Below are 9,681 nucleotides of genomic sequence, written 5' to 3'. Positions count from 1 at the left end.
CCCCCCCCGCCGGCTCCGAGCAGCCCGGCCCTGCGCCGCCGCCCTTACCCAGCGCTGCGTGCAACCGAGACTGCGAAGCAAGTAATTAACAGCGGTAATTAACCTCTCTGCTTGCTTTTATGCAGCCCCATCAAAACTCTGGGGTGCTTTTGTTTACTTGCTGTGTGACAACAGCTTGATGGATTTATACGAAGAAAATTAATAAATAGGCGGTACCCACGGCTAGAAATAATCGGGAGGACTTAATGTCGCTGATTAAATTACCCATTCAGAAACGCGGCGCTAAGCTTCTCCTTCCCGCTCCGCCCGGCACCGCACCCCGCGCCGGGAGCCCCGGCCGCCCCCCGCGCGCCATCGCGAGCCCCGAGCGCCCCCTGGCGGGAAGCCTCGCTCGCTGCCCCTCGAAGCCCCGCGCCCGGCCGCAGCTCCCCCAGCCCCGGCGCTCCCTCCGGCGGCAACGGGACACCGCTGCCGGCGGGTCCAACCGGCTCTCGCCTTAGCCTTCCTGCCACCGCCGTAAGTTGTACTCTGCTGGCTTCGCGAGTCGCGTTCCCGTAGCTTCTTTACGTTTTATCTTATTAGGGGACCCAGAGTACCAAAGAGCATGGGTGCCAGGGAATGGGAATGTTGGGGAAGCAGGGTGTCAGAAGATGGGGACGCTGGAGCAATATGGTGCCATGGAATGGGATACCAGGACACAGGAATCTTGGGGGACGAGGATGTCAGAGGACAAGGATGCTGGGGGGACCCAGGTACCAGGGGCTAGGGATGCTGGTAAATGAGGTAGCAGGGTGTGGACTCAAGGGCCAATCTGTTCTGCCCTGGAAATTGTGAGGTTTGAGCTTTGCACCCCATTCCTCATGCAGAATGAAGGTTAGTTACTTCTGCTATCACTACTTGCTCAAGGGCCACAATATTTGCTGCTCCTATGGCATCCTGAGTGCACACTTCGCATTTACCCAAAGAGGAGGGAGGACCTGCTGCTCAAACCAGTGCCCTGCTGGAGCCCCAAGGCCATGTTTCAGGTGGCCCCAAAGAGGGCTGAGCCTCCTCTCTGCACCACCTGATCCTAGCTCAGGGTTGGGTCTCCTCCTTCCGCCACTCAGAACTTCAAGAAAACAAGGCTCCAATCAGGAGAATGACATTAAAAGTCAAAGAAAGCAATGACTATTGGGTTCACTTACCTTCTTGGCTCAAGCATGTAGAATCATTTGAGTTGGAAGGGATTCCCAAAGGACATCTAGTCCAACAACCCGGCAATGAACAGGGACACCTACACTAGATTAGGCCTAGTCCAGCCTGATCTTGAATGTCTGTAGGGACGGGGCATCCACCACCTCTCTGAGCAACCAGCTGGCATAAGAGCCTCAGCAGCCATGAGATCCATCAACTTTTTCCCCCTCCCAAGAGAGAGCAGTGGTTCTCTCTGGGCTCTTGGGGAGGTCCAGCTTCTGGACAGCTGGCAGCAGGAGGAGAGGATGCACAACCAGCCCCTGTGCTCCTCCAGTTCTGTGTTGACATTTCTATTCTGCGCTGCTTCTTATCAGCTCAGGGCCAGCCTGGCCCACAGGCAGCTGATGACATTTCCAGTCAACGGCATTTTTCCAGTTGAGCTGAGATGAAGCCAGCATCTTCTCAAAAGGAACAGTACGATAGGCAACCAAAAGAGCACTAACAGCAGCCCCGTCCACAGCCAAGACTTCCCTGTAACTCCTCAGCACTGTCACATTTCAGAGCAGGTGCCACCTGCAGCAGCGATGGACACAGGAGGGGCCGGTGGCCAAGCACACAGATCTGCAGCTTTGAGGAGGCCATAGCTGAATTGTGACCTGACATACACCTCCTCGTGCATCTGTGCCCCAAAGGCAGCAGCAAGCATCAATAAGGGTCTGCAAGAGCTTTGCCAGTGTGCTCCCACATGTGCCCAGGCTGCCTGCCCACCACAGTAAGGCCAGCCCTGGCCTTGCTTTAGAGTGGTTGTGTTACAGATCCTTCCACACACATGGCTCTCCTGCCTTGAGGCTCAGCCTCACACCAGCTAAGCCACTATCCATGAGCCCCACCTTGCTTCTAAGAGGCCTGGCTGGAGCCCTGCCTGGTCCCAGAGGTGGGTGTCAATGAGCACTGACCTTCCTGTGATGAGCATTGGTTGCCTCATTCCCAAATTGCCACCAAAACTCCAGGGCAGGAGCCTGATTCAGAGGATGCCAAATTTTCTTAGATGTTTTCTGCACCTGAAAACATCAACACTTCAAAGTCTTTCATTACTGACCTTCCATGGACACACCAGGAACCTGACACAAACACACCCAGCCCAGAGGCCTTGAGGCAGCAACAGGACATGGAGAAATGCATTTCCTCATGTACTGGAAATGGGTTTTGTCTGGTTAGGGCATGATAGTGTAATGGAAAGAGCAAGAAGGTGAGGAAGCAACTGTCTACCCCTTGAGCCTACCCCAAGCTCACACACACGTTCCTGGTCATACAAGTGCTGGCACTCAGAAAGGCAGAAAAATGGCCCTTGTGACTTGGTTAAGTGCCTTCCCAGCCACCACACAGCTCCCACTCCTCTGGGAGGCAGTTCCCACCCCCTAGAGGTGTGTGGGACCCTCTGCCCACGTTCCCAGGCCCTCAGCCACAAGGGAAATGCAGAGAGCCATTCCCAAAGCCACCGGAGGGCAGAGCAAGAACAAGGGCTCCCTTTGGGCAGGGCGCACAGCACTGGGTGTCAGCAGCCTGATGCCCTAGCAGCAGGTCTGCTGGGCAGGTTGCAGCTGCCAGCATGTTGAAGACATGCACATGCACGAGGCGCAGGCCTGCAGTCCCCAAATACCTGATTGTACTTGCAAATGAAGTCGCATGGTATTTAAGTGCACGCAATTTGCAGGTGCCAATAATTTTCTCCACAATCTGGTGTCTGCTTTTAACTGCAGGCAAAAGGGTTGTCAACAGGAGAGCACACCTGCGGGTTTGGAGGCTGGCTGAAAAGCAGCAGTAGAACAGCCATACAGCCCAGAACCAAAGCAAGGCAGCCCAGTGGGCACGCAGAGCCACAGCAGCAAGGCAGAGCTGGGCAGGCATGGTGCTGTGTACCCAACCACCATGGGAGCTGCCTGCCTGACAGCCACTGACACCAGAAGTGCTGCTGGGGGTCTGTCTGCTCCTCTGAAGGACAGCCTGGGTGGCCAACACCACATAGGAGTTTCTTCATCACAGGACATCTACTAGAAAGCAGCGCACTTATTTAGCAAAGACTCATTCCCATCAGACCATCATGGGGAATTGCCAAAACATAACCAAAGCTGAAAACAAGACAAGAAGAAACTTTGAGAAGTTCATGATGCCTGACAACAAGCTACTCATATGCCATGGGAGCTCCTCACGGTAACCAGGACACCCCAGAGACAGGATGGTGCCTGCAGTACGAAGGAGTAGATGCAGGAGCCCAACTGGCCATGAGACACCCAGCAGTGCCGGCACAGGGCCACCTCCTCTGGACCTGAGCCTCCTCAAACTGTATCCAAGCACAGCCCAGGTGCTGGGCAGCCATGACTGCAAGCACCATGTCTGCTCTTGGGTCCTCATGGGGCTGAGATGGGATCCCATCTTTAAAAAAGCAGAGGAGAGAGGAGAGAGGCATGCACACCTTGGGTGTTCAGGTGGTAAATGAAAACTCTTGTGACAGCACTCTGCAAGGTTGTTGTGGGCTGTCCTCAGACAAGTTAGGCAGCTCTTGGCTTAGAAAGTGCTGATGAGGGTTCCCTTGCAGTTTGTCTTCGTTAGTGTTCTCTTTAAGATCCTTTTTTTTTGTGAAACAGCCATAAAAGTTACATCCATGCAGGAGCAGGCAGCACAAGTCCACCCCTGGGGATCTCCACCAGCCTGAGAAGCAGCACTGTGCCTTCCCATAGAGGGGACAGCAAAAGAGCTTTCTGCAAACATTCAGAATCTGCGTTGTAAATCCTGTCCTGACACTCAGCCTCCATCCACAGAGGGAAGGGATGCCCTAGGTGCGAGGTCCTCTCTGGGCAGGACAAAGTGGATGACAGATAGGGAAAGCCTCAAGGAAAAAGAAGCACTGCAAGGCCGGCAGCAGTCTCACTCAGCGAGTGCGGAGCTGTCAAAACCTGGGCTGTCAGGATAATTGAAGAAAAGCAATTTCCTAAAGCGTAACGAGCTAGAGTGAAGGAATTGTATTTCCTCAGTGCTGGAAACAGGATACACTGAATTATCACACAGTGGGAGAGCCTAGTGAGACATTTTGACACACGTCACTCAGGCATTATAGAGCTGTGGCCTCTTTAGGAAATTAAGTAATGAAGGTGAATGGGAATGAAGCAAAGCGCCTGTTTGCAGAGGATGAGAGGCATCCAGATGTGCACACAGCCGTGACTGCTTCACATTGTGTGCAACTTCCAGCCCCGGAAACCAAAGAGACAATCCTGATGAAATATGCAAGCCCTCACTGGAATGCTATCAAGTCAGCATCGAACCCAATGCTAAAGCATAAATACAGAAAGGAAACGCAAGAGGAAATGAAAAGTGAAAGAGAATCTCCCTTCAAAAAAAAAGTAATAAAGATATTCCCTCTTCTCCGCGCTTCCCCTTATCTCCTTCTGCTTGGGGAACAGCAGTTCTGCACACAGCAGCCTCTGCACAATAACTGCAGGATGCAGTCTCTGGGTGTGGGAGAAACGCCCAGCTCCAGCACCCCGGGTTTTCCCTCAGAGCCCTGCAGTACCCGTGCGGTTACAGGCCCCAGGGCAGCATGCCTCTCATGCACAGATCACAGCAATAGGAAGTTGGTAATTTTGCCACAGGATCCAGTGCACCAATGGCAAGAAACAGCGCCTAGATTAATAATTAGCAAATTACCTGCCTGAAAAAAAAGAAGTAGAAAACTTAGTTCTCCATTGTTAGCATCCTGGCATCTTTCACATAAAATTTACAGCCATAAACTGATGCTACAGCACAGGCCTCACACAGTAATACATCCCTTTGCCAAGACATTTTCCCCACAATAAATGAAACCCTTTAAGAACGCTTATCTTGGTGTAAAACCCCGCAAGAAAAATAAACAGAATTTTGTCCAAAATGAAAAATAAAAGAAGGATGCATTGGTTTTATGGCACTAGGAAAGCCATAAAACTTAATAGTCCAAGTGCAGGAGGTTGGTGCCTTTCGCTCTGATCAGCACAGCCCTTCCATCAAATGGCACCTCCTGCAGCAAAGCAGGCTGCATATTGATAGAAAAACAAGAGGCAGAGGGAAAACAAGGCTGAATTATGAGTGATATGAGCAAGCAGTTTTATTTTCATGGCATTTGAACCAAAGAAAAAAAGGATTTTATCACTCCAGTGTATTTAAGACCTACACACAGCAGGCCACATTTTAACCACAGGGCCGGAGTGTGACAAAAAGGTGACACGATGCTTAAAAATGCACCAGTTCTCCTCCCAGGGACCTGGCAACATGGGCTGATAAGGCAGCAGATGGCTGGAAAACAGCCTGCCCCAGCTGCCGGGACTGCAGACAGAGCATCAGGTGCAAGGCCAAGACAGAGCAGGGAGCACCACTAGCAAGGCCCTGGAGCAGGAGCTTGCTCAGTGCAAAGCCTGCAGAGTGCCCAAGCCAGGAGGAGGATAAGGATGCTGAGCACAGTCACTGTGAACATAGCACTTGTGCAGCACAGGGCCTGCATGAGCGCAACAAGGCAGAAATTGGTGCTCGCAGCACTGCTAGCTTTTAAAGGGTTTTAATGGGAAACAGTACCTGATAAAGGCATCATCTTTTCTGGCATGTCATGACAGGAAATTTGCTACAGGCAGCCAGCTTCGCAAGGCATGCAAAATACAATAGCAGTTTGGCTTAATTTTTCTAGAAGTGCAGGAAAGATGATTCGTCAAGATCCTCATCTCCATCATCCTTGAAAGGACCTACTTAAACAGCATGCGTGATGCGTGAGGCTGTGACTGATTCTAATTTCATAACTAGTGGCACTGGGAGAAGCTGTGCCAGGCATGGCCCCATACCTGGGCAGCACTGGTAGACACAGCAGAGCCATGTAGGGAGGATAAGGCCTGGCAAGGAGCAGCTCCCAGCTCCAGGAATTTGATTTTGCTCACCAGGATCTCCTCAGCAGCAATTTGAGTTGCAATCTGAGGGAAGATAGAGAGGAGAAAAAAAAAACAACATTATACGGAATGGGCAAAAAACACTGAGCAATAAGAATGGGGGGAAAAACATTCAAAAGCTATATTAAACAGCAGGACACAAGAGAGAACAGAAGAATGAGGTTAATAAGAAAGGTAACGGGCTAGCTCCATAGAGCAAATGCTGGTTAACAGAAAAATAATTTCTACAGGATTTAACAAGGCATTAAACTGGTTGGGGCAGAAAGAAAGAGCCAAGCATTTTCAGACAAAAGTCAAGTGGCTTTACTGACTTTGAAAATTTGGTTGGACTGGAAAGCTCTTCACTAAAGCAGCCATGGCAAATGCATGCAAATTGCTAAGAGCAAAAATTACAAGACTATTCACTTGAGGAGCCATCCTCTGCTGCTGCTAATATGCGTGCCACTGGATTCAAGAAGTGAGTTCAAACATCTGTACCAACAGGCAGCAGGAACGTGTACAGGTGCACCCAGATGCCTCACGTGCCTTGCATTTAACCTGTTTGTTTCCTTCTAGACATGTAAAGAAGCAAATAACAAACCTTTCTCTCTATCCCACTTGGGTTCACCCTCTTGTGGTGGTGGCAAAGAATACTTTTCATTAGCAAATGAAAAACACAATCTCACAAAGGCCTTGTTTTGAAGGCCCACAGCTCAAAAAAATAAAATAAAAACCAACTTTTGGCACAGTACTGGCCCCAGTCTGACATAGACTTGTTGCTGTTGATGTCCAGGCACCAGCAGATGAGGCTGGGTTGCTGTTGCTCCTTCAGCTGGAGTCTGCACCCACCACAATTCCTAATAAGCTCTGCTACCAGGTGCACCTGAAGCCTCAGGGCACAAAAGGCACAGCTTGAGAAGAAACGCTCCAACATGCTTCAGAGCATGAAGGAAAGCTGGAGAAATGTTGATTGTATCAAGGGTAGAGATGCTTTGTAGGGCTACTGGCAATGATCACAGTGCCTTCAACAACTCCCTGCTTGGTGCTGTTGTACATGCTCTCTCCATTACAGCTTCACACCTAACGCAGCTGCAGCAGGGAAAGGGGAAACAGTGGCTAAGTGCATTACACCCTCCCAGGAAAAGCAGGCTTGAGGATCACAAGAGAGCGATGAGAGTATTGATCAGCATGACAGCTTTCACATTTATCTCAGCAGCACAACAGATGTCAGTGCGTAGGCATCGCAGTAAAGAGGACCCTGAAGGTCGGATTTACAGGAGACCCCTGGGACAGCTGCATAGCTGGTTATGGGATTCCTTCCACCGTGCGAGAGCAAAGGCTTTAAGCTGCTCCTTAAGCAAGCAAAAAGCTGCAGCTGGTGCATAAGCTGAGCAGACAGTAGAGCCAGGCTGAGTTCAGGTGATAGGGCAGCCCACCACACCACAGCTGCCAGCCATCACAGCTGAAATGAGAGAGAAACTTCAGTTACACTAGATTCTGTGGTACCAAGACTGTCCACCAGCACCTTCCTCAAACCATAAATTAGCACCAGCAATAAAACAAGGCAGCCATTCCTAGGCTGAAGCTCATGGCAGTGAACAAAACGACCACCTAGCCTTTCCACCAAGCATCACACATCTTCAGCTCTGATGGGACAACTGCCCCACACTTGGGCTGGAGGCTCCAGGAGAAGCCATAGAAGGCTGGCACCATTATTTCCTACAGGTGTGAAGGCAACCCTCTCTCAGACAGCTGTCCCAAATTTAGTTAAAGTTTTTCCTTCCAGTTGCTTCACTGAGTATGAGAGCAACACTTGCTCTTGTAATAGAACTTGCCACCTGCTTTTCAAGTTCAAACTTAATGAGCTTTCCTGAGAAAATAACTGCCAGCTATTGTAAGGCTACTGCTGGAGCTCAAGAGGACTGGCACAACACAAAGGACAATGCATCACATTCTTCCTGAACCACCACTTCAAATAAAACCTGTGTTTTGAAACGCAGCACTAGAGCGGTGACTAGTCGGTTTTGTAAAGTCACAGGCTGAGAGTCATGCCATCATTTTCTAAGAGCATTTCTTTGTTGGATTTTTTTTTTTCCCACGGAAATGCTAAAAGAAAACATCAGATGATTCAGTTGGGTCCTGACTTATTCAGCAGAAGAGCATCTCACCAAGCTCATCAGCTGAATGCCCAAGGGCAGGCAGCTCAGTTTCTACTGGGGAGCTGTGCCTAGTGAAGAGCCCATGTTTTCTTGACTTCCATCTTCTTACTCCTCATTGTTGCCTCAAGTCTTACATCATAGAGCAGCTTCAGCTGTTCCGCTCCAAGCACATTTTTACCACTTTTCCCTCTAAGGCTAAGTTCTTCCATCTCTTGCCATTTTGCTGTCTTTTCAAGGGCTACTCCTGTCCACCCAAAGGTAAGATACTACAGCACAAACCAGGTTCAGCTTTGCTGAGATCTTCACAGTGTGTGTTAGCATAGAAGACAGTATCATTCACTGTCACCACTTATCCCTCAGCCTGAATTACAATCAGGCACTGCAAAATACAGCTCTAATTACGCTGTCTCGAATGGCTGTGCTGCTGTTCATTAAAAAGAAAAGTCAAATTACTGAATCCCCTTCTCATCAGTCTCTGTTGATAGTTACTCTGATGATCAGGGCAGCATTAAGGGAGACTGTCCATGAAAAGCAGAACCTGGAGCATCGTCTCACTAAGCACAACTGCTTCTCCCTTACAAAACACAAATCCAAATGCATCAGGAAAGGAGACCAGCAAAGCAGACATCAGCAGTACCACATAACTTCAAGTCAGAAAAGAGAGCACTTCACAAAACAAATACCAAAAGGAAGATGGAGCAACCATCTATTTACTGTAGAGTGCCCAAGGTGCAGTTCTGAACAAAACAGTACATTCTTCATACTGCTGAAAAAAAGCCACACCTGAAGAGCAGACCTTGTGCTATAAGGTCAGTACAGCCAAAGAAGTCCAGCTTATGCCAGCCTCAGCTCCACAGCAGGAGTCAGGGCTTTTCCTAGCACAGAGCCCTGCCAGAAACGTGGTACCACGTGTAGCCAAGCTTGGCCGCCATCCTGCCCAAGGCTGAGACAAACCCAGTGGCATCCTCAATGCCAATCCACAACTTAACAGTTTCAGTGATAAAGTAGATGTGCATATTTTAAAGTCTCAGAAAACATAACAATACAAAAGACAGAATTCCATTGCATACCCCTGTAACAGTAAGTGGCAGCAGATATATTTGCCTTTGTTCCAGTCACCCAAGAAAGGTATCAGCTACAGTCCAGTAACAAAGAAGGAATAGCTTACCCCTGAGGATCCAGGCTCCCTAGAAACTCCTAAAGGAGGCAATCTGCAAGTAGAGGCTCTTCATGTTCAGCTGCCATCCCTTAAATGAGGTTAGGGAGAGGGAGACCCAGGGTCCACCCCCTTCCAATCACACAGGTGAATTGCTTGCACCTGTGCTCCCAGGGCTGGCTCTTCCCCTTCACCAGGTGTGCAATCACTGGCTCAGGCTGTGACCTAAGGGTCCTCATGCAACCCCTTAAAA

At 49.7% G+C, this 9,681-nt stretch overlaps 2 long non-coding RNA genes across 2 annotated transcripts in view; both read right to left on the bottom strand.

The window, feature by feature from the left end:
- Positions 1 to 9,530, bottom strand: part of LOC110400385 — a 15,473-nt gene extending 5,943 nt beyond the window's left edge. Inside the window, exon 1 of the long non-coding RNA XR_002439786.1 lies at positions 9,441 to 9,530. This is a non-coding gene — a long non-coding RNA (uncharacterized LOC110400385). The remainder of the gene's footprint in view (positions 1 to 9,440) is intronic.
- LOC110400386 lies at positions 5,177 to 9,428 on the bottom strand. Its single transcript, XR_002439787.1, has 3 exons — positions 8,282 to 9,428; positions 6,033 to 6,158; positions 5,177 to 5,936 (listed from the first exon to the last, which is right to left on the bottom strand). It is a non-coding gene; the product is annotated as an uncharacterized LOC110400386 (long non-coding RNA).

This window comes from Numida meleagris, chromosome 5 (genome assembly GCF_002078875.1).
Source record: "Numida meleagris isolate 19003 breed g44 Domestic line chromosome 5, NumMel1.0, whole genome shotgun sequence".
NCBI classification, from domain to species: Eukaryota; Metazoa; Chordata; class Aves; order Galliformes; family Numididae; genus Numida; species Numida meleagris.
Note: the sequence above shows the minus strand (reverse complement) of the source record. Positions and strands in the feature narration are given on the sequence as shown.